This window comes from Trichosurus vulpecula, chromosome 7 (assembly GCF_011100635.1).
Source record: "Trichosurus vulpecula isolate mTriVul1 chromosome 7, mTriVul1.pri, whole genome shotgun sequence".
In the NCBI taxonomy this organism is placed as follows: domain Eukaryota; kingdom Metazoa; phylum Chordata; class Mammalia; order Diprotodontia; family Phalangeridae; genus Trichosurus; species Trichosurus vulpecula.
Window position 1 is genome coordinate 126,260,798 of NC_050579.1, and position 24,943 is coordinate 126,285,740.

General features: G+C 37.8%; 1 protein-coding gene and 1 pseudogene across 1 annotated transcript in view; one reads left to right on the forward strand and one right to left on the reverse strand.

Moving 5' to 3' along the window:
- SGK1 (serum/glucocorticoid regulated kinase 1) overlaps positions 1 to 24,943 on the forward strand; it is a 160,472-nt gene that overhangs the window by 118,256 nt on the left and 17,273 nt on the right. The window lies entirely within an intron of this gene.
- On the reverse strand, positions 4,028 to 5,730 carry LOC118856494 (annotated as a pseudogene).

Below are 24,943 nucleotides of genomic sequence, written 5' to 3' on the forward strand. Positions count from 1 at the left end.
TGTGATGACTTGCCTCTTCTAAATCCCCTTCCCTCAGGGCTCTACCCTCTAATTTCTAAGGAGATTTTTAACGTGCTAAATTGGTAATAGCTTTTAAAGTGTTATCTCACCAGGGGTCACTTTTAACCCAAAAGAATGAATCATTTATGTTACAATAGAGGCAGGTCTCTAGGATGATATCTTTAGGGAGCAGAAGAGAGGGCTGAGCAGAGAGAAAAAGGTTTCCAGTGACTTTTGAATCATACCTTGCAGGCAGCTGATGCCTACTACACTTATTAAGGGAGTGGAGAGATATTAGATTTAGTCTATGTAATTTCAGAGAACAAAGTTGGCATGAAAGAAATCCTATGACTATCAGTTATTTGGAACCAGATTTAGACTCGGTTTAAGAAATAACTTTCTCTCAGTTAGACCTATCCAAAAATAAAATAGGAAATAGTGAATTTCTCTGCTGGGGTGGTTCTCAAAGAGTGAGCTATAAAATTCTGACTGTTATGTTACTATAGACAAAAGAAAACTTGTAAATTCTTTTAGTACAAATTTTATTTACCTAGCATATGTAACAAGGTAAGTATATTATTTGCAAAAGAAACAAAATATGCTTATCATTAAGCACTAACCTCAAACATATCAGACCTTGGACTTGCAAAGTAATATAGGGGGTGAGATGTTTTGCTGAGAAGAAAGGGGGAAAGGGGCATAAGCCTAAAGAGGGAAGAGGAGATTTGCAACAGTCACTGTACAGTGTGGCAATTGGTCATGGAAAAATAAAAAGATTGATTTGAGAAGTGATGATCCAATCGAAATCAGATAAATTGAATTCATAGTGGAGCCAGTTAGCCTGACTAGGTAACTTCCTCCAGTGGCATATGAAGAGGAGTAGAGAAGATATAGATGATGGAAGTAATTTAAGACTACAGGGCATGGCATGGGCATGAATAGGACAAGGGAGCAAGAAATTCAAGATTAAAGGAGAGAGTATAGTTGAACTGATTACCATAGGGCTAAGACTACAAGAGGAGAAAAGTGAGGCCAGTGCAGGGTTGATGGGGTGGGCGCACAAGGTGAGGATGGAGGGTTGTTGTGAAGTAACGAAGAGATGGTAAGAGGGATGAAGGAGAGGGACAGATGGAAAGAAAGGAGGTTGTGGTCAGACATGAACATTTGAGAGTTCTGGCCCATGGCTCACTAATGGGTGATGGCAAGATCAAAACTATGAGCATCCCTGTGGCTGAGGTGAAATGAAGGTTTAGGTTATCTGAGTTGAAGAGATTGGTGAAATGAGAAGCCAGGTATTTTGAGGAGATACCAACACGTGTATTGAAGTGGCAAGGGTAGGGAGAAAGGAGAAGAAGACAAAGGAGGGAGGATAACCTGATGGATAACCACAATCAGGCTTTAGATATGATGCTTTAGAGAGATGGCATCAATCTGTTGTGGGAAGAGAGGAGAGGTTCCTGAGTGACGGCAACATAGTGAAGGTCTGAAAGTTTCCACAAAGATGAAATTATGATTTCACCATTCAAAAGTTAAAGGAACCAACAAGGGGGAACTACTCTTCCATATCTGATTCTCATGGTCAAAGAGGAACCGCTCGATGGGATAGAAATGATAGGCATTTTGTTGGAGGAAGTAACTACTAAAATTAGAATTCATGATGCAAAAGAGTAGAAAGCCAGACATAGTCTGCCATGCGCCCTATATTTCAGGACACCAAACTTTGAAGAGTTTAGAGAAAGGGTGAGTGGCATTACATCACCCCAAAATCAGAATAATTCAACCTATCATCCTCAGAATTCACAGAAGACAAACTCACTTTAATGGAAGGTCCTTGAAAATCTAGAAAGTTGAGTGTATAGTCTATCACTTTCTTCTTTCAGTGTCTTTACTCTTCTTATTGGGGCATTTAGGACAGAATGCTTAGTTATAGTAAATCATGATTTGACTAGGCATGTTCCTTGGTTTCCCAACAGTGAACTATGGGCTACACCGCTAGAAGGATAGAGTACAAGTATCCCAGAAGCTCTGTAATACACTTAATTTGAGCAAAGAATCACTCTAGTCTCACAAATGTGTGCACTGTTCCCTCCCCACTTTATAGGGCACATGTTCTAGAGGTAGAAAGGTAAAATAAAGTTGAATGTATAACTGTTAACTGATCAATAAGTGTTTTTGGACCTACTTCTTGTTTTTTTTCCTTGATGCATGAAGTTAATCTTTTGTCCTATTCTGTTATCTGTGTAACTAGACAGAATGATGATAAACACTTTGGGGATATAGAGATTTTAAAAATGTCACCATTCCTAAGCAAGGTTTTGTAGAGAAACAATATATAATTTCACATGACTCAACCAAACATCTTGAACCCCAAAGGATTATGGCAGAATCCAAGTTCAAGACTAGAGATTTATTCTGGCTTGAGGCAAAATATCAGTTCTAAACTCCTCTATTAACAGAGAGTTTAAGACATACTAACCTAGAGTCTGTCATGTTTGCCAAAGATAAGTTGAACAAATTTGATTATTTTGGCGCTAGTATTTATCTGAGGGCTAGATTTGGCCCACTATTAGGCCTTAACCTGGGTAAACTGACTTGTTTAGATCTCTGTAACACAATTCAATGTGAAATAAAATCCCTTTGCATCAATGGTGGAGTCCTTATAACCTTTTGGCTCCCTTTGTTCTTTCTTTATACATATACATATATATATATATACATTCATTACAAAGATTTTTTTTCCAACAAAGTAAATCACATGGTCAGATTGTAGGAAAAAATGAAAAAGGAAGGAGGAAATATTAAACATTAAAACATATTGCAGTTTCCATGAAAGTATATAAACAGCTAATTCCCAAGTACCAGTTTGGTGCTGGCATCCTCAACAATGACTAATAAACCTTCAAAAGCAAAATGCAAAAGTTCTTTAGTTTTTTCTGAAGACATTTAGATGGAACACATTTATTAACCTATTCTTACTATATAACTATTTTAAAATAGTTTCTGGCTACAAAAAGGTACAGATACAATTACTTTACCAAAAGTCTGCTTTAAAGTAAGTCATATGGTTTAAAAAACAAAAACTTTGCCAGTTTACTCTTCAAACTTTACATTGAACTCACCAGGTTTAAGACTCTCATAATTCAAGACCATAGACTTGATTTAATTCAGTGGCAGGAGTAAAATTCAGTTATATCCCTCTTATGTTCTTTTCTAGCTCCTTGCTTATATAATTCAGTTATTACCGTATGAAGACTACTTTCAGCATGTCTTGCATCTTCATGTAAATATGGTTTATACTGCTATGTTATAACTACATCTGTGGCTTATGTGCTAATTCATTATGTGAAGTGCTATACATGTGTAATATATTTTGCTCTATTCTATACTATGTGGTAGTAATATAAATAAACATGTTCTCCCAAGTTCAGCTGAAATAGCCAGGGCAAGAAAGTATTGGATGAGTATCAAAACTTCCCACATATGTCTCAAACCCTCCCCATCAATAGAATAATACTGATACCAGGTTAACAAACTCTAGTTTTCATGGTTGGAGGAGAAATTATTTTAATTACTATATTTAAATGAGAGGGATAAGATACAAAGAACATGAGTCTAGCCTTTTCAAAAAGAATGAGTACAACAACCATTTTAGGGGGCAAGCAATGCATCTGAATTCTAGAGCATATAGATGTAGAGACAATGGACATCTATCAAAGAGCAACCATATTAAAGCATAAACATCTCTTTTCTATTCTAGCTTCTCTCTACCCTTAGGGCAAAAGGGGAACATCAGCATTGCCAGTATATTCCCCATATTTCAGTTTGGTGGGGTATTTTTCCTAGTCATTTAATACCTAGATATGAAGGGGACTCCTTAATTCATATTTACATATTTTAGCTTCTTTGAAGCTTACCCCTTAAGGCATAACTCCCATAAATTCAAAAGAAATATCTTGACCATATTTGGGTGGCCTAAAGTAAGGACTGGTGCTACAATTCAGTAACAGGGATAGCAACATTAACCGTGTTACACAACAGACACATTACTTTCTGCTTCATTGGAGACTGTTTTTGTATCAGCACAACAAAGAAAACTGATTTCCAAGAGTTTTCTGGGCATATCAGAAATGAATCACATGGCCCATTACCACAAAGAGACTGAAATCAACACAAATAAACCAAAATTTCAGAATTGGGGGCCAAGATGACCATGATGAAGTACACATGATCTAGAAGATAGTTCATCGAGTTCTGTACACCATTTATAGTGCCTCGTTCCAACTATATTACGTTTTCATGGAGTAACTGTGTCATGGTCAAATCAAAGCCCAAAGACCAGTTCTAGTATCAATGACAGCAGACTAACAGATATTAAAAGTATGGGCTTTGGATTCATCTCCATGTATCCCTTAGTAGGATAAGACTCACTTAGTAAATTATACGTTCCAGTTGCAAAGAAAGTTTCAGGTTCTTCTGTAGGTACTCTTGGGGACAGTTCCTTATTTTGACAATTTAGTATGGATATCTTCAAAAGGAGAAACTGATAAGTCCAAAGGACTTCCAGACATGAAGACATAGACCACAGAGAGGGTCAAGCAGGCCATCTGGGTTATTCCAGAGGTTGAACCTGTTTGAAGAAGGCCATACTTTTCTTATAGTCTGGTGAAAGTCACTGTTCCCATAGTACCAATGATGACTGAGGCTACCATGAGATAATTGAGCACTGAGTCACTCAGATCCTGAGTGTAGGCATAGCCAGCAGTGATACAGTCAAAGCCCAGGACAGTCATATAGAAGAAAGAAAGAGCCATGCCAGCAAGAAACACTGGTTGGTTGTAGTACGAGATCCATCCCACATGGAAAGTATGGAAAGGCTCCAGTATCTGGGAAGCACAACCAGGCTCTTTTTCATTCTCAAACTCATACTTCTAAGGATCATTTTCACCCATAAGATGGGATCCCTCCTGGGCTTTTGACTCAATATCGTTCTATAAATTCAGTTTTTTCAGTTCTGTTTCATCAACTTTAGAGAAGATTTCAAAGCTAGAGCTGGGGTTTTCTGGTAAACTTTCCAGAATAAGAAGTACTCCACACATATGGACACCAATTTCCATCCAGAAATAAACCTACAGCCAGTCAGTGGAGAGCCTGATGCCATTATCTGAGCAACAGCCATGGGGGCCAGAATATTAGTTAACTGGTCAATTCTTCACACTATAGTATCCATACCTTCTAATTTGTTTCCGTCACTCCCTGCAACAACAACAATCCAGTCTCTCTGAATTGTGATCTCAGTTGCAGTGCTAGGCAAATTTGTAATATTTGCAATAGTGATGATCAGGATATAACAGGAAGCAAGAACCCATCTATTGTACATGGTTTGAAGATCAGCTTTATATAAGAAAACCATCATTAGGATGACACCACACATGATGAATGAAACATTCTGTACAATCAAAGTCTGGGACTTGCATTCTTATCTACCCAATCTCCAGTGATGGCTCCCAGGATCAGAACAGAGCCTGCCACCACCAGCCCACAGATAGTGGTTAAGAGCAGGCTGTTTCCATAGAGTTCAACCAGAAACACAGATACAGCAAAATGCCACATCTGATCTCTCTAGGTGGATAGAGAATGGTCAAGGTAAAGAAGAAATTTTGCAGAGGTATCATAGTCTTTAAAAGATCCATGACATCCTCCACAAGTGTTTAGGTCATTTTTATGGGTCATGACACCAGGAGCTCCCTGTTGAATTTTCTTTGTCCTCTGCTGTTGCTACTGATGTTTTGATGTTTTTGTCATTAACTGGAGTGCAAATAACCAGAGACAACACCACCAAAAAGCAAGGAAACAAAACAAAAACAATAGTCTAGAAACCTTTTTTAAAAAAAAAAAATTTTAAAAGGCAACTCAGCATTTCTGTTCGTTTTTTTTTTCCAAACTTAGCTATTACTGTAGCTGAAGTTAGAAAGCTATAGCCTTATGGCTAGGGGAGAAGGGCAGGCAGGTTCTGGATGGCTGTTGGAGGGCCTCAATGGAGTCTCCCAGATGCCGAGGCTGTCCTCCCTTTGTTCTTTCAACACTCTCTAGAATTTCTGTTAAAACTCAAATTCAACAAGACTGACTTCAATTGTTAATCTTTTGTTTTGCCAAAAGCTGAATTTTACATTGGCCCAAAATTAATAGTTGCCTTTTCTCGTATACCTGGGCATTTGTTTTTTTTAATCTTTGCCTCCTAATTTACCAGGTCCATCCCTGTTCCAAATATTCTTTTTGTATCTCCCTTTCCTTAAAAGTTTCATAGTAGATTGTATAGTGTTTCTGCAAATTTTCTCCATAGCTAATGTAATAAAAACAAATGGAATGTAGTTTTATAAGCTCAGGAAGTTAATTATCTCATTTTAATGACTTCTCCATTTTCATCCATTCATATGCCAGAGTAATGTGGCATATCAAAATTCTGGTGGATTTTAATTGCAACCAATATTCAGCATTTACCATAAGTAATAATTTAGTGATAGTGATCATTAAAATTAAATCCTAATAAATTTTTCTTCTACTAAGTATGATGAAAGTTTCAGTTTTTGAGCTGTCAAGAACAGCATCCCAGGACATACAATCTTTATTCTTTTTTTGTTTTGTTTTGTTTTGTTTTGTTTTTTTGAAGGGGAGAAGGGAAGGCAATTGGAGTTAAGTGACTTGCCCAAGGTCACACAGCTAGTAAGTGTGTCAAGTGTCTGAGGCCGGATGTGGACTCAGGTCTTCCTGACTCCAGGGCCAGTGCTCTACTCCCTGTGCCACCTAGCTGCCCCTAAATTTCCTTTTATTAACCATCAGATCTTATACTTCTGGTTCCTTTTATTCCAATTTTAAGCCCCAAATGCCAGGATATTGGCCTATCTTACAACAGTGACAAAGGGGGAATTTAAACGCAGGCCCTATGACTTCAAGTCTAGCACTCCTTCTTCTGAATCTTACTGCTTTCAAGATGATGCCTGCCATATAAAAATAACTAGGGGTTAGTTTTTTCTTTAATTTTTTTCCTTGCTGTTCATTTGATCTTTCATCTTGATGGCAAAAATATTTTTATTTGGTTAAAGAAGTATACAAAAAAGTTTGAAACTTGATAACCATCTGTCAATAAGCATTTATTAGATATCTACAACTCTGCTAGACATTATGGGCTCATTTATTTTAATTGGACCTTCGTGTCACTCATGTTATCTACTTTATTTAAATCTATTTTCTATTTTTAAAAAATCATTTAGTGGTATTCTTAGTGTTATTATTTTGGTTCATGTAACTTGAATCCTAGATCTAGAAGTTTTAAAAAAGCAACACTAAGTTGCTTAACTGGTCAAATATGATTTTGTTTAAAAAATAAAGGTGAGGACACACACACACACACACACACATACGCACACGCACGCACACGCACGCACATGCACAAACTAATCGAGGTGTTGACCATATCTAAGAGTATATATCTGATTCTCTATCTGTAGTCCATTACCTTGCCACCAAGAGGTATAAGATACGCTACATCGTTTGTCTTTTGAAGTCATGATTGTTATCAGATCATTCATTTTGCAGAGGCCATGTTTTACTCACCACCTCCAGGTGCTCATAAGAGAATTAGCTGCTAAAATCAGTTATAGAACAGGGAGAAAAGTCCCCCATGTCTGTTTCAAACTCACCAGTTTTTCTGTGAGTCAATCTCCTTTTTGTTAACCTACTAGTCTAATTGGAAAGTTCACATTCTTCAACATGATTTCCAGTTTGGTGAGTAGAACTTATCATGGACACCTATCTATTCATACTATGAAAAATAAAGAACATCTAAACAATCACATACCGAATTTTTTAATTATTTTTTCCAATTACATGTAAAATTCATTTTAAAATAATTCTGAGTTCCAAATCCTCTCCCCCCTTGCTGAGAGAGCAAGTGATTTGATATAGATTATACGTGTGCAATCATGCAAAACATATTTCCATATTAGTTATTACATACACAATATTAAGGAAAAATGAATTCTGTTTCATATAAGAGGACACGTTAAAATGTGGACCATTAAATGCACAGAGGAAACTTTCACAGTATGGAGGTTTCCCACTGTATTGACCTCACCATCAGTACCAGAGAGCACCACTCAAGGCAACATCCCAGCAGCCAGACTCACAACCCCAGGAGACAGCACAAGCTGCTCAGCCCACAGTGCATTCTCTTTTCTGGGATTGTAGCAACAGTAGGAGTTTCTTGGAGTAGAGAGGACCCCACCAGATACAGCCAAGAATGAACTCCCTTCATCTTCCCTAACACTGCTGCTTCTCCAGCACAAAATTGTTCACCTCTCGTTGTCGTTCATCCTTCATTCTCAAAGAAGGCCAATGACATCATGAGGCTGATGTTTTGACTTGCGCATGAACTGGATTTAAGTGAGGAAGAGTTACACAGTCATCAGCCTCACTCTCTCCTCTAGAGTCACTGAAGTCCACTAGTAAGACGAAGGTCAAGACCACTGGAGATGGCCCAGGATGCAGTGGGTGACCTTGGCCTTTCTAAATTAAGATCTTTCCCAGGTCTCAGTCATGGTTTAACCCAAACCACCCTATAGAAATGATATTGCAATAAAATTATTCATACACCAGCAAGGGAAAATACACAGATGTTAACAAATGGCATGTAATAATAGTTAACATTTAGATGCACTTTAAGGTTTGCAAAGAACTTTACCTAAGTAGTTTCTTTTTGGTCTTTAGAACCTTGGAGATTGTGTAATTCAACCCTCCTATCTTACAGATGAGGAAATGAGCTCTAAAGAGAGTAACGGACTTATTCAGTTCCCACAGCTAGGGAACAGAAGAGACAGAAGTAGAACCCAGGTCTCGACTCACGGTCCAATGTTCTCATTGTTCTAGCTTTATGATTGTTTATCATAAGTGAATAAACACAAATTTCATTTAATATATAAATATACCTTCTATATGTATACTATATACATATAACGTATATAGTTATCTCATATATATTACACGTAGCTATATCATATACTATAAAATATATGTATATATTCACATATTTTTCCACAGATAAAACTATGGACTAGAGTGATATAAGTGAACAGTTTATGCACATAAAACAAGGTCTTGGTTGATACTTTTCCATTCACGGTAACTTAAATATCATTCATCTGTGACTTTGAAATGAGTTTTTCCAATTATTAGCTAGACCTCAATGACAGTTTCATAATCATTGAGACCTAGTTATTATGTGCAGATAATGTCTGAAAGGAACATGAAGTAGGTGTTTACGCTAAATTTCAGTTAAGACCATCTAAGTTAAAAACAAACCATTGAAAAAACACCATGGTTGCAAGATCTGGAGACAAACATTCCTCTGAAATTGCCCTTTTATTATCCCAGATGCCTTGGCCTGGCTAGAAAGGTCAAAAGTTTTGTGAATACTGTTTGAATAAGAAAAGTTAAGTCATACTGGTATTTTCCTACAAACCAAACTATTCTAGAACCATTTAAGAGGAGTGTTTTTTTTTTTCAGATAGAAAGACAGACAGATTTTATATGTACACACAATAGAATATGGCTTCTTCATGTCACCCAGTAACCAGAAAGAGTTTGAGAGGAAGTTCAGCTATTTTCTTTCAATTAAGAGGAGCTAGGTTGTGCAGTGGACTAAGTTCTGAATCTGGAGTCAGGAAGACCCGAGTTCAAATTTGACCTCAGACATTTATTTACTAGCTGTGTGATCCTAGAAGAGTCAGTCACTTAACTTCTTCCTATTTTCACAACTGTAAAACGGCTATAAAAGCAGCACCTACACCATAGGTTTGTTGTAAGGATCAAATGAGATAATATTTGTAGAGTGCTTATCACAGTGACTGGCGCACTTAATAAACACTTGTTTGTTCCCTAGGCCCCTTCTCCCCAGTTGCATTGAAATAATAAGCTCCTTGGACTGGAAAGTTCTTCTGGGGCTAAGTCCATTCCTCTGACTTTAAGTTGGACCAGACTCACTACTATATTAGAAAGATAAGCAGTCTTATTACCCTTTTCTTTACAGTCTCCAGAAAAGGAGATTCCACGGGTTTTCCTTTATAAAATATTCTAGTACCTAATGAATAGAGAATAACACTTCCTCATTAGGTATTTCCCCACCCATCCTGTCACTCAGAAGACTAGGGTTAGATTCCCCAATGGGGAGGGGCTGTGTGTTGGAGGCAGGGAGGTGGCTTAATGGATACAGTGCAATGCCTGGAGTTGAAAAGACAACTCTCCCCTAGTTTAATCTGGTCTCGGACATTTGCTGTGTGACCTTAGGCAAGTCACTTAACCTTGTCTGCCTCAGTTTCCTCATTTGTAAAATGAGCTGGAGAAGGAAATGGCAAACCACTCCAGTATCCTTGCCAAGAAAATCACAAATGTAGTCATGAAGAGTCAAATGAAAAATGAAACAGAATAGAGCATGATTTGTCTGTTCCCTGAAAATCTGGAAAAATTCATAAAGTAAGCACACAAGATAGGAAGCCAAAAATTGGACAATAAGAAGCAACAAGTACCTACCTGCTTGTTTCCCAACGGAATCACAGGATTCTAGATTAAGAGCTCAAAGAGACCTTAAGAGATCATCTAGTCCATTATTTTACAGATGAAGATGAGAGTCAGAGACAGGGTGTTACTTGCTTTCAATCATACAAATCATATTTCACTGTCTTCATGATCTCATCAATGAACATATTCCTTCCATTTGGGCAGGTTGTAACCCAACTCTGGCTTCCCATCCATGTTTCTAGTCCCCTTTCTCCCAAAGATCTTTCACATAAGCTGTATCCAATGTCTAGAAATCTTCTTCTCTAGGTCTTTGAAAAAATATATCAAGAATACAAGTGAAGCACTCAAGGCTGTCAGGAAAAAAAAAAAGATTTCATTTGGTAATAATTTCCTGACTCGTTTGAGAATTACCTATTTCTTTGAACATCAGGCTTAGTAAGCACCTTAATGGGCTGGAAAAAATACCCATTTTTTCCCGTTAAGGCCCCTGAAAATGAATGGCTTATTGTAATCCTCCTAATGAGTTGATTCTCTGCCTATTCCAATCTTGCCACTATCATAATATAATAGAATGATATTTTCTGAAAATACCAAATCCTTTTTTAAAAAATGGAACTTAATAGTTTCACAAATTGTTTTTAGCAACAGAGGAGAGTGGAGTTCTGGCATTCACATTGTCCCAGACTGAATCCAAGTTTGTAGTATACATCATATATATTAATTTCTTGAATGGTTTTTCTGTTTAATTATTTTTTTCAATTTACAAGCATTTTTCCCTCCTTCTAATCTACCTTCCCCCATTGAGAAAGAAAAACAAAACCTTTGTAACGAATACTACATAGTTCAAAGGCAACTTTGGGGAAACATCCTATTATGTAAATTGGAATTCTTTCATTTTAGGGGGTATGTACAAGGTTTCTACTGGGGTTGTTACTCTTGGCTGGAATAGGGAAGAAGGAAACTTTTTGAATTTTAAGCCATTAAATTCCCAGAACTGATGTTTGTCAGTGGGACAATAACAGAGAAGATTAGAAATGGCTTATTATATGATCCAAATAATCCAATCCCATAAAATCATGAAATAGCCAGATACGAATTTTACATGAAGTACAGGAAAAGGTGCCTTTTGTATCATAAAATACTGGCAAGAGGAGTAGACTTCTATCATTAAACAGTATTATTCTGTAAACGTTAAGGGAAATCAGGGCCTAAAATAAGAATGGACTATTGTAAGAAATTTCAAATGAAATCATTATGTTCTAACCTTTACTGCCGATAGAGCTGCTTCTTTGTTACATAAGCAAGTGTAGCATGCACAGTATATATAGTTCAGTATATGAGACAAAATACTGGACAATCTTTACATTTGTGGACTATGGAAAGAATAGCCTCTTCTAGTACATGCATTTCTCACAGCTAGTGAATACCGTCATTGTCACCTTCAACATGTATAATGTCACTGAATATATACATTTGTCTTTAGAGGATACACATCTGTTGGTCAGGGTACTACCTTCATTTAAACCATCATGATTTAATACTCCAAAGCATGTGTGATCTCATCTCATCTACCCCTCTCCATGCTGGAAACTCTTCTCCATGTCTTCCCATAAATATTCCATAAAGGATCTGTCATCTATCATCTTGAAGTCTTTCCTTTAAACCTTTTGGCATGCTGTGGGTACAAATAGAGTTCTCAGATTTTCCATCTGTTATCTCTCACTTTTCAAACATGACTAGCCCACCTCCCTCCCTCCCTTCCTCTCTTCCTCCCTCTCTCTCTCTCTCTCTCTCGATCTCTCTCTCTCTCTCTCTCGATCTCTCTCTCTCTCTCGATCTCTCCTGATCTCTCCTGATATATTTCCTGGTTGATGTATTTCTTTCATGAAAGTCATTGTTGTAATTTGTTACATCTGCCATGTAGCTCTATTTCCCTTTGGGTCACTCATGATTTTGATTTTTCAGAGATCATGGCATACCTGTGTCTTAACAAAAGGCAAGATTTTATTTTTGCCGATCACTACTATTATTTTGGGGCAGTTAAATGGCTCAGTGGATAGAGTGATGAACCTGGAGTCAGGAAGACGGACCTCAGTTTAAGTCTAGTCTCAGGCGCTAGCTGTATGACCCTGGGCAAGTCACTTAAACTGTTTGCCTTAATCCACTAGAGAAGGAAGTAGCAAATCAGTCCAGTACCTTTGCCAAGAAAACCCCACAGAGAGTACTGGCATACTATGGTGCATGAGCTCTCAAAGAGTCGACTGAACTATAACAACAAATACCATTCTATCACTAAATCTATGATACACTGGAAAAGTAACTAAGTTTGACTATTCTGTCACTAGGATGTTCTAAATCCAGAAGATGAATCAACGAGGCGGCACAGTGCTAGACGTGGAATCAAGAAGACTTGAGTTCAAGTTCAGGTTCAGATGTTGGCTAGGCAAGTCACTTAACCTCAGCCTCCATTTACTCAATGGTTAAATGTGGATAAGTTATAGCACCTACCTCACAGGGTTGTCGTGAAGATTAAATGAAATATTATTTGTAAAGTGATTAGCATAGTGCCTGGCACATAGTAGGTGCTTAATAAATACTTGTTTCCCCTCCTTCCTCAAATACCCAACTCCACCTCTTTTCCCTCACTCTCAACAAAGGTTCTCATTTCTCAGTTTCCTGAGATCAAGGGCATCAGATGAGCTCCTTAATAATCCTCTTCTATACTTCAACCCCATCTGTATTTTTCCTCATAGTTTTCTACTATCAAAGAGATAAAGCAAGTCTTCTATTTTGCCAAATCCAGGATCTATCCACCTGTACCTATGATCCCTTCCCTTCCTGTGTCCTCCAGAATCTTGACACATCAATCATTCCCTGTTCCTTATTCAACTTTAGTCTCTCATGCACCACCAGTTTTTCCCCCTCTCAGACTATAACCATTTACAATAATCCCCATCCTAAAAACAAAAACCCACAAACATACATAATCTTCCCTCCTCAACCTACCACCTCAAGTTATTCCTCTCCTTTACTGCGAGCCTCCTAGAATGAGTCCCATAGACTCCTTTTCACTGTTTCTTTACCACCAACTTACTCCTCACTCCCTTACAATCTAGCTTCTGTCCTCGTTGCTGTATTGAAAATATTCTTTCCATGGTTCCAATGAATCACCACCTCATCAGTGATATTTTTCTGTGTTCTCAATCTCTTTGAAATCACTGCAGTGTCTAACACTGCTGACTACCCCCTCCTTGTTTTTTAGTTTTTGGCTTTTTTTTTTTTTGGAGACCAGGTCTCCCTAGCTCTTCCAAACTGGAAGTTCAATAGCCACTCAAGGTCCAGATCCCAGTGCTGATCCACATAAGAATTTTAACCTATTCTGTTTCTGGTTTGTCCCTCCTGGGCAGCTTGGTTCCCCACAACTATCACTGGCTTCCTGGGGGTTAAACATATTGATGCCAGATTAAATGCCAAAATTATAATTAGCCTATTATAGTTCAGAACTCCCATTCTCAAGGATCCACCAGCCTCAGCCTCCCTATATCGGGAATTACAGGCATTTGCCACCATACCTGAGGCTCAGATAGGCTAATAAAAATTCCACCATCTGATATACATTTTTTTTAGATGAGAGGAGGGACCTTTTAATCCATCTGTAAAAAAAAATACTTATAAAAGTTCTTTTTGTGATGGCAAAGAACTGGGACCTCAAGGGAAGCCCTTCAATTGGGGAATGGATGGATAAGTTATGGTAGATGATTGTAATGGAATACTATTGTGCTATTAAAAATAACAAAGGAGATGGTTTCAGAAAAACCTGGGAAGACTTATATGAACTGATGTTAAGTGAAGTGAGCAGAACAAGGAGAACATTGTACACGGTAATAGCAATATTATAATGATAATCAACTGTATCTTAGCAGTTCTGATCAATAGAATGATCTGTGATGATCATGATGAAAAATGCTATCTAGCTTCAGAGAGAAAACTGAGGGACTTTGAGTGTAGATTGCAGCATATTTTTTTTCCTTTTCTTCATTTTTCTTGTTCCCTTCCCCCCTACTGCCACACACAACATGGCTAATATAGAAATACATTTTGCATGACCTCACATGTGTAATGGCTATTGCCTTCTTGATGAATTGGGAGAGAGGTAGAGGAAGAGAGAGAAATTGAAATTAAAAATAAGATATTTTAAAATAATAAATATCCTTATATCTAAAATAAAGAAGAAAAGGGACCCTTCCTTTAGGATCATGGCATTGTGTCATCTGGAATGATTTGTTAAAATATTAATACTTCTAGGAAAAGTAAACATTAAATCAGTAGTCACTATTTGTATGTTAGCTGAAATAGGTTTATCAAACTTTATCAGATAGGTTTATTAGCCAACCACCTAAAAATAAAGGTCTTGAGGGAATGGATTATAAGATGGCTGATACAGGATATTTTGAGAGGGGAAGGAAAATTCTGGAGTAGAAATCATCATTCATGTCCTCAGCAAACATTTGAAATTGAGGGTGGTTGGAGATGGCAAGGGTGGACCAAGAAGCATAAGAATGCTAGCCTATTTATTTTCTTAAAGCACAGTTCTGTCCATGTCACCACCCCATTCAATAAATTCCAGTAGTTCTCTGTCACCTCTGGGATCAAATCTAGAATCCTCTGTTTGGAATTCAGAGCCCTTTATCATCTGCCCCCCTCCTATACTTCCAGTCTTCTTTTCCTTACTGGCCCTACATATTCTGTGATCTAGTGACATTTGCCTCCTTGATGTTCCTCAAAGAGAACACTCCATTTCCCAACTCCATCCATTTCTACTAGCTGTCTCCCATGGCTGGAATGTTCTCCCTCATCACTTTCACCTTCTGGTTTCCCTAAGTTCCTTCAAATCTCAGATAAAAACCCTGCCTTCTACAAAGGGCCTTTCCTGATTTCCCTTGGTATTAGTGCCTTCCCTCTGTTATCTTCAAATTTTCATATGTATGATCTGTCTATCTATCTATCCATCCATTTTTGTCTACCCACCTTAGACTATGCCATTCTTGAAAAAGGGAACTATCTTTTCCCTTTGCATCTCTAGCACTTAACAGAGTGCCTGGCACATAATAAGCTTTTAATACATACATGATGACTTGACTGCTGAGGAAGAAGGGAAGATTGTAGAAAAGGAAGACAGCAAGGAATAGAAATCAAACTTCATTTATTCCCTTGTTTATTTTCTGAGAGGTGGCTTTGGCCACCCTCCAAACAAAATTGATATCAGCATTTTTGCAGATGGATAAAACAGATATCTGCATTTTTTCTGTTGACAGCATAAAAGGCCCTCCTCAAGCCTATATGATTTTTAAAAGGTCAACCTGAAACAATGCATAGATTAAGAATCTTACCTCTAGATGTGCCTATTGTAAAGTTCCACACTTGCATTATCCCAAGGCTCTTTCTCCCTCACCTCCCAATATTTTTTCTCGTTATTTTAGGCTTTTTCCCCCTTGTGTTTTCATCCTTTTCACTCTCATATTGGTGCAGAATCTTGATAAGATAAATTTAGTCTTGGGAAAAAAAGCAATTTGAGGAGTGATGATGGGTGTGTGGGTGTCTTAAGTGATTCAAGTATTTTGTATCCAGCCCTCTCCCAAAAAAGAAGTGAGATACTCTAACCTCACCAACACACACAGATCTCCTTCAGATTGGGCTCCTCAGAGGAGCACTTGGAATCATGGACATTTAGAGCTTGAGGTGTTCTAGAATTAAGTGATCCTGTCTAGACCAACCAAAACAAAAGTTCTTTGGTAGGCCCTGAGAGTGATGGGTAATTGATTTGCCCAACACTATCTGTGTTAATTGTTAGTTACATTAAGGCATAGGCAGAATCTCAGGGGAAGTATAGATTATCAGGTATACATTTTCAATTTTTATTCTTGAGAAAATATTACATAATTTCATAATTTGCCCAACATCATAAATGTTTTGTTAGTCACATTAAGGCATAGATGGAACCTCAGGGGAAATATAGATTATCAGGTATATGTAATCACTTTTATTCTTAAGAAAATACTACATAATTTTATTTACTAATTCGTTTATTCAATATTCTTAATGTTGAACTGTTCAAGAAACTGAGCAGAATACAGTCAATATCTCTATTTGCTTCTAAGAACATATTGTACACATAAAAATGTGTAATCATAAGCACTAGAAAGGGTTATAGACTGAGTAGTCTATATTTTGTGTATTTTGCATTCATTTGCTTTTTTACTATGAGGTTAAATTAATAAAATTGTTTTTAAATATAATTTGGAAAATATGTTTATATGTATTAATGTATTAATTATTTTTTAAAATTTCACTTTTTAAAAAAAAGTAATCCTCCAGGCTATATAATTTAGGGAAAGGACAGTCTTTCTTACCTCCTTTATTCTAATAATTCTGCCCTCTTAACAATCTCATCTCAGCTTCCAAAATTTCCTCACCCACATTTTAAGGGATGATAATGTATCAACTACTGGCAAGCTTTTTGTTCCATTCTTTTTTTTGACAACAGGAGTATTTCCTTCAGCCGTTCTTTCAATACTTATTTACTCCAATAGCTCTGTATCTGGTCCTGTGATTCACTCGGCAATCAATCGGTCAATAACTATTTAGTAAGTGCTTGTTATATGCTACGCAGCTAAGTGGCAGAGTGCATAAAGCTGTTGGGGCTGAAGTCAGGGAGTCCTGAATTCAAATTCAGCCTCACATGCTTATTAGTTCTGTGACCCTGGGTGGGTTACTAAATCTCTGTTTTCCTTTATTGGAAAATGAGAATGATAATCACACCTACCTCCCGGGGTTTTTGCGAATATAAAATGGAATGATATTTGTAAAGCACTTTGTAAAACTTATATGCTATATTTTAATATTATTACTCTAGGCAAGGTGATAAGCACACAAGATGTCTACAGCTCCCCGTTCTATCCAGAAAGGAATGATGACAATGGTAACTTGAGAAACCATTAGATAGTATGCTCTTTAAAAGCAGGGACTTGTACCACACCTAAAATTATTTTGTACTACTTTATCATTTATATGATTTTACCTTGCTGTAGTAACCGAGTTGTTTTTGGTTTTTTATTTTATGTCTCTAGCACCTAGCACAGTGGGTAGCACATAGTAGGCACTTTAAAAATATTTGTTAAATTTTCCCTTGCCTCTTTGCACATCCTTCAGCACCTAGCATAGTATCTTCGTGCTTTAATAAATGTTTACATAAAAAATAATTATTCATTCATTCATTCAATAAAGATTTATCAAGTGCCTACTATGTGCTGGGCACTACGTTAAGCACTGAGGATATAAAGAGAGGTAAAAGACAGTCCTGCCCTCAAGCAACTTACAGTCTGGCGCAGGGGGGACCTGCAAACAAATACATCAAAAACAAGCTATGTATAATACAGTGCTTGTTGAGTACACTGTACTCTGAGTGGGATTTAGGGATTTATTTGTTTTTTGGGAAAAGGAAGGGCAATAAGGGTTACTTCTTATCAACAAGAATTTATTAAGTCCTTACCACATGCCAGGACCAAGTGTTGCAGACTGGGAATACAAATAAAAGCAAAAAGAAAGATAATCCTTGCCCTCTCAGAGCTTATATTTTAATTCCATTTCCGAGAAAGACTACCCTCCCTCTCCTCCGCCCCCCACACACAAAAGCTGATGGGGGTGGTGGGACAGCAACATGACAGAGAAAGAAGTTTGTAATCAGGAGCAGGGCTTAGAGAGAAAAGAGTAAAGGGTACTTCCACGAAAAGAGAATGCTTCACCTCTATATTTTAACTATTCTATCTTGTATATTAATAATCATTTTGTATGCATGGACATCAGTTTTTATCAACAATATAGTCTGGGCAAAATGTTTTTTATTGCCATTCTTCTAAAATCGTCATAGGAATAGCATCATGGCTCTAGACGTGGAAGGGTCTTTAGAGGCCCTGTAATCCAAACCCCTCATTTTACAGCAAAAGCCCAAGTCAGTTAAGGAACTTGCCCAAGATCGCACAGGGATTTTAAGCCTAGTCCTAACTCTTTTCTCTTTACCAAAAGAGTTTCTAAAGAATTTTTTTAACCTTATCTGTAGTAGGTATTTTATAAGGCTTATTGACTAACTATAGCATTGAAATCAAAAGGATATTTCTGTTACTTAGTCTTGAGCAAAAAAAAATTCAAATAGGGATTAAATTTTTTTTTTAAATTAATACTATGTTTTGCCATCTTAGTCTGTCTTGTTTTCCGGATGAGAAAGGTTAAGTGATTTCTGAAAGGTCAGCCACTGCCTAGGTAACCTTGAGCAAATTTCCTAACCTAGATAACCTCTGTGTCTCTTTTTAGTTCTAAAGCTGTGATGTTAGGGAGCCAGGTCTTTTGACATAGAGTGTGTGTGTGTGTGTGTGTGTGTGTGTGTGTGTGTTAACAAGCTCATCCCCAGGATGAGGATATGGGAGAAAGGTTATAGTTGTTAGCAAGACCATCAAGTCATTCTAATTTTGTTGCTGCAATTTGTAGTCAGGATTGGCAGGAAATAGCCCTTAAGGGTGTCCTGAGCTTCTGTTGTTTTGTGTAAGGAGACTTAATTATAAGGTCAGAGAGGGAGATGTTTTAGGAGAGATCTGTGCTAGGAAAATTAAAGCTTTCTGGTCTCCCTTAACTTGAGACAAAAGACTGCCATCAGCAATTTACATACTTTATTTATTGTTCTGGGAGCACAGATGTCACTTCTGCAAATAAAACTGGGGAGAGACAATGTAGATTGCATCCTGTGGTTTGGTTTTTTTTTTTTTAAATAAGCTTTTATTTATATGTTCTGTCTCATTATCATAGTTATCCCAAGTATCCCTCCCTGTCCCAGAGAACTATCCCCTATAATAAACAGTACTTTTTAGAGAGGGGTAAAATCCAGCCCAAATCATCAAAACACTGAAAAAGTTCCAAGGCATGTGCACTCTGTAACATCTGTGGACATCCCACCTTGGGAGGAGGAGGCAGGAAGAAGGGGGAGTTCTTTCACATCTTTTCATTTCAATCCTGTCAATTCTGTCTTTATGTGGTTAAAACTAAAATGTACCCCCTGATATCCACCACCAATGGAGAAAAATCCTAAATTCCATGCTACCTAAACCATAGAAGCAGTTGGTAGTTTTAAGAGGCTTTTTCTGTGATACAACAAATCGGTTTATATTGAACAGCTGAAGGCAAGTGAGTAGCTAACAAGAAATAGTTAAATAAATTAGCAAGGCTCTACCCTTAGCCCAATGCCTTCCCACCCCTCACCTATACCTGATATTTTACCATTAGAAATCCACTTACAAAACCTCAGACTAGGCCCTCAGAGGCCATTTGATGTCACCTATGTACTTGAAAAAGGATCCCCTCCCCCACATGCCCAATAAGTGGTCGTGTAGACTTGTTAGGAGGACTGAAGGGACTCACCAGGATTCCTCTAAACTTTAACAGCTTTAATTGTTAGCGAGTTCTCACCAGAGTCAAACCTACATTTGCTTCTATTCAGCTTTCACTGTACACCCTTTGTTCCGTCCACTGGGGCCAAGCAGAAAGGAACTAGTCCTTTTGGGGGCTTCCTGCTCTAAGGTTAAGTAACCTTAAAAAAAAAAAAAAACACAAAACCCCCCAGGGACAGTTTAAAGGTCAGTGATAAGTTATCCTACTTTAGTGTAAATTAGTTAATCCCATCAATTGTTTTGGTTAGTTTACCTGTTTACTTAAAACCTGTAAATGACTCTTGAGAAGGGAAAGGACTAGCTAAGAACCAACAACCAACAATTGGTAATAGTTAGGAACTATTCATTCCTAACAATCAAAAGCTGTCGGCAATCAGAGTGCCTAGTGAAAGAGTAGGTTTTCACTTTAGTTTTTTTAACTAGGGCTAGGTGAGAACTTGACATTCACTGTAAGCCAGGAGGGCCCAAAATACAGCCATTAAGGGGAGCTTAGGCAGGAACAGGGACCTATTATTGTGGTCCAATCTTACCTATGAGTTTCAGAGTGAACTGGATTTAAGGTTTTGTGAAAGAAGGAGAGAGAGACAGAGAGACAGAGAGGGAAAGAGACAGACAGGGAGGGAGGGAGAGGAGAACCTTGCATTGATGGGAGGAGACAAGTCTATCAAAGTTAATCCTTACAGATACCATGTGTCTGTAATCTTATATAATGTTCTCCTGATTCTGCTCCCCTCACTCAGCATCAGTTCATATAAGTCTTTCCAGGTTATAATGAAGTCTGTCTGCTCCTCATTTACATTCATATACCACAATTTATTTAGCCATTCCCCAATTGATGGGTATCCCCTTGATTTCCAATTCTTTGCTACCACAAAAAGAGGTACTATAAATATTTTTGTACATACTGATCCATTTCCCACTTGTGTGATCTCTTTGGGATACAGCCCTAGAAGTGTATTGCTGTACGCACATTTTTATGGCCCTTTGGGCATAGTTCCAAATTGCTCTCCAGAATGGCTGGATCGGTTTACAGCTCTACCAACAACGTAACAATGTTCAATTTTCCCACATCCTCTCCAGCACTTATGATTTTCCTGCTTTGTCATGTTGGCCAATCTGACAGGAGAGGTGTGGTACCTAAGAGTTGTTTTGATTTGCATTTCTCTAATCAATAGTGATTTAGGGCATTTTTTCATATGACTATAGATGTCTTTAATTTCTTCCTCTGAAAACTGCCTGTTCATATCCTTTGACCATTTCTCAATTGGGGAATGACTTGTATTCCTACAAATTTGACTCAGTTCCCTGTATATTTTAGATATAAGGCCTTTATCAGAGACACTGATTGTAAAAATTCTTTCCCAATTTTCTGCTTCCCTCCTAATCTTTGTTGCATTGGCTTTGCTTGTACAAAAACTTTTCAATTTAACATAATTAAAATTATCCATTTTGCGTTTTGTAACATTATCTCTTGTCTGGCCATGAATTCTTCCCTTCTCCATAGATCTGACAGGTAAACTATTTTTGCTCTCCCAAATTGCTTATAGCATTAGCCTTTATTCCTAAATCATAAGCCCATTTTGACTTTATCTTAGTATTACGGGGTAAGATATTGGTCTATGCCCAGTTTCTGCCATACCATTTTCCAGTTTTCCCAGCAGTGTTTGTGAAATAATGAATTCTTAACCCAGAAGCTGAACTCTTTGGGTTTATCAAAGAGTAGATTTGCTAGAGTCATTGACTATTGCGACTTCTGTACCTAACCTGTTCCACTGATCCACCACTCTGTTTCTTAGCCAGTACAAAGTAGTTTTGATGACTGCTGCTTTATAATATAGTTTAATATCTGGTATGGCTAGGCCACCTTCCCTATCATTTCTTTTCATTAATTCCTTTGTTATTCTGGACCTTTTGTTCTTCCAGATGAATTTTATTATTATCGTATCCAGCTCTGTAAATACTTTTGGTAGTTCGATTGGTATGGCACTGAAGGTTCAAAGACAGCTCCAAAAGACTCATGATGGAAAAAGCACATCCTGAGGAAGAATTATGGAGTCTGAATGAAGATTGAGGCAACCTACTTGATCTCTCTTTTTTTTTCCTTCTTTTTTTGGTTTTGTTTCTTCTTTCTCATGATTCATTCCATTGGTTATGATTCTTCTTTACAACTTGACTATTATTTAAATAAGTTTAATTCAAAGGTATATGTAGAACTTTTGTTGGATTACATACCATCTTGGGGGGAGGAGGGAAAAAGGGAGGGAGAGAAAATTTGGAACTCAAAAACTTGTGGAACTGACTGTTGTAAACTGAAAATAAAAAATAAATTAAAAAAGAAAAAAAGTTTATTAAGTAGGAAAAAAAAGAAGGAGGGAAGGAAAGGAAGGAAGGAGGAAGAAAGGAAGAAAGAAAGAGAAAGAAATTTAGCCAGTAAACCCCAAGTTAAGTGGGCACCTTCTGGCCATCAAAATCTACCTTCCTTTGGAGAGGAGAAGGAGAAGGAGGGGGAGAGGGAGAGGAAGAGGGAGAGGTAGAGGGAGAGGATGAGCTGTTACCCAGCTAGCTGGGTCCCCATTCAGGCAGCTCCATCTATGAACTCACAGGTCGTGTTTGTCCTTGGTTTTCAAAGAGGACCATGGCATCAGGGAAATGATGACCTGACTTGCAGTTGACTCTATGGAACAGCAACTCTGAGGGTCTTCCCTTCCCAGCTTGATTATTTTTTCTTTTCTTTTTTTTCTAATTAAAGGGACCATCCCTTGATTCACTTCTTAAAGATGCCTGTTCACTGAATGGGCATTACCTTTTTAGGCCTTAGCCTAAAAGGGCCAGGGTCTCCCATTGCATCCTGGGTTATCTCCAGTCATCCTGATGAATATCTGGTCACTGGATCCAGATGTCTCTGGAGGAGAAAGTGAGGTTGGTGACCTTGCACAGTCTTCCCTCACTCAAATCAAAGTCAATTGCAAGTTATATCATCATTTCTCTGATGCCCTGGTCCTCTTCAGAAACAAAGACAAACACAAGGTGAGAACTTACCAGGAATGTGGGAGAAGGGAATCCTTTCTCATGGCCATGAGTGACACCAGGTGGCCCAGAAGCCTATTTAATGTAGTCTAGGAGGGCTGCATGCACAGTGAACTTTTATGAGTTTCAAAAAGATGCCTGAGGGGAAGGAGCTCTAAAGAAAGAAACCTGGAAGGTTAAAATGTTGTTCTTAGCTTTCCTTGGTGTATTGTATTGTAAATTCCTTGAAAGTGGGACCAATTTCCTTTTTTTGTTTGTATTTTTAGAAGGCATTTAATATTAAACTGTACGAAGCCTTGCTCATAACAAAGACCTTCATCTGTAGTAATTAGGCTGGGGAAGGGCAAGGGGTGGGGGTGGGGGAATTTGCATAGCAAGAAATTCTTTGAGCCCCGAGCCTGTTTCAGATTCCACCTTTTGTCTTCTGATCCAGGTGTCTTCCTCAGAACCTTTCACACAAAAGGCATTTAATGTTTTTTGAGTTTTGTTGAGTTGAATTCATTCATTAATTCAAAAAATATTTATTAAAAATACCTTGGAGGCAGTGTGGTGCCGTGGCAGAAATCCTGGATTTGGAGTCAGAGAAAATGGGTTCAAATCCTTACTCTCTAATTGCCTATGTGATCTCAACCAAATCACTTAACTTCTCAGTATCTGTTTCCTCACCTATAAAATGAGGAAGTTGAACAATCTCTTAAGTCTAAGATCCTATGACCATTTCAATAATCAGTCAGTCAGTCAATAAGCATCCATTACATGCCTATAGGCTCTTAGGATGCAAGGAAAGATATAGGAACGTCCTTGTGTTCAAGATCACCTACTAATGAGGGAGACAACATGCAAACAACTATGTACAAACAAGCCAGCTACAGGATAAACTGGAAATAACTAACAGAGGGAAGGTATGACAATTAAGAGGAAAGCCTTCCTGTAGACACTGGATTTTTAACTGAGATTTAAAGGTAGCTAGGGAAGCCAGAAGGTGGAGAGGAAGAGAGAGAGTATTCCAAGCAGGAAGGACATATAGTGAAAGTGCCCGTTTATATATACTTTGGAGTTCAGAGATCAGATTGTAGATTTAGAGCTGAGGGATTTAGGTCATCTAGTTCAATCCCTTCTTAGGAGTTAAATTAACTTGCTTAATATCACCAAGGTACAAACCCTAGATCCAAAGCTAAAACTCAGTCTCCAAATTCCTGGTTCCCTCTTATGTAACACTATTTTTTTTTTATATATTGGTCTTGTTTGCCTCAAATTTTTCCTCTCTCCAACCCATCTTCCATACAGCTTCAAAGTTGACATTTAGGCATTAGTCTGGCCATGTCACTCCTCTGCTCAATAAACCCCAGTGGCTCACTATTAACTCTAGAATCAAATACAAAATCTTTAAAGTTCCTTACAAGCTGGTTTCCAGCCTTATTATACATTAACCTTGTTGCTATTCATCACACCCAAGTGGATGCTGGAGTCTAACTGACTTGGTTAAGAAGAGCTAATTATTAAATTTTCTATGTGAGCACTTATACCTCAGAAATGAGGTCACAACAAATCAGGGCTTGATTTATCCTTTTGGTAATTGCTCAGACTTAAGAAAGTATTAGTAATTATCTCCCCACCCCCAGCCTGGTTGTTAAACATTTAGCAACAGGCTTCTGTGTTGCTTTATAAACTGTGCTTGTGCTCAGGTGGAGTGATGTAGAAGGCCTCAGGGAATGAAGTTATCTCAAATCTGAAGGTCTGGTGACCAGAGGCAAATAATCCTAATAATACTTGGCATTTATGTAGTGATTTAAGATTTGAAACGTGTTTTACATCCATTATCTCTTTTGAGCTTTATAATACCCCTGCTCATA